The sequence below is a fragment of the Penaeus monodon genome, chromosome 23, assembly GCF_015228065.2.
Source record: "Penaeus monodon isolate SGIC_2016 chromosome 23, NSTDA_Pmon_1, whole genome shotgun sequence".
In the NCBI taxonomy this organism is placed as follows: Eukaryota; Metazoa; Arthropoda; class Malacostraca; order Decapoda; family Penaeidae; genus Penaeus; species Penaeus monodon.
The window spans coordinates 43,830,837-43,831,050 of record NC_051408.1 but is presented as its reverse complement, the minus strand read 5'-3'; the positions used below and the strand labels follow the sequence as shown (position 1 = coordinate 43,831,050).

The 214-nt window shown below is 60.3% G+C and overlaps 1 pseudogene; it reads left to right on the top strand.

The window, feature by feature from the left end:
• Positions 1–206, top strand: part of LOC119588438 — an 11,090-nt pseudogene extending 10,884 nt beyond the window's left edge.
• The last annotated feature ends 8 nt before the right edge of the window (positions 207–214 follow it).

Here is a 214-nt window from a genome sequence, read left to right as displayed (position 1 = left end):
GCCTCACCTCCCGTGGACTTTTCTCCTGCAGAACATAACGTCAGCAATGCCTTGGCCTCCTACATCCTGCTGGCGGTGCGGGGAACGGAGGCTATCAGCTCGCAGCTCGAGACGGACCCCAAGACCAAGATCCTCCTCAAGGCCGAGCTCAAGGACTACCTGAGGAAGCGGAATGTCACCCTCGAGCGGCTCGTCATCATGCTCTCGCCGACGT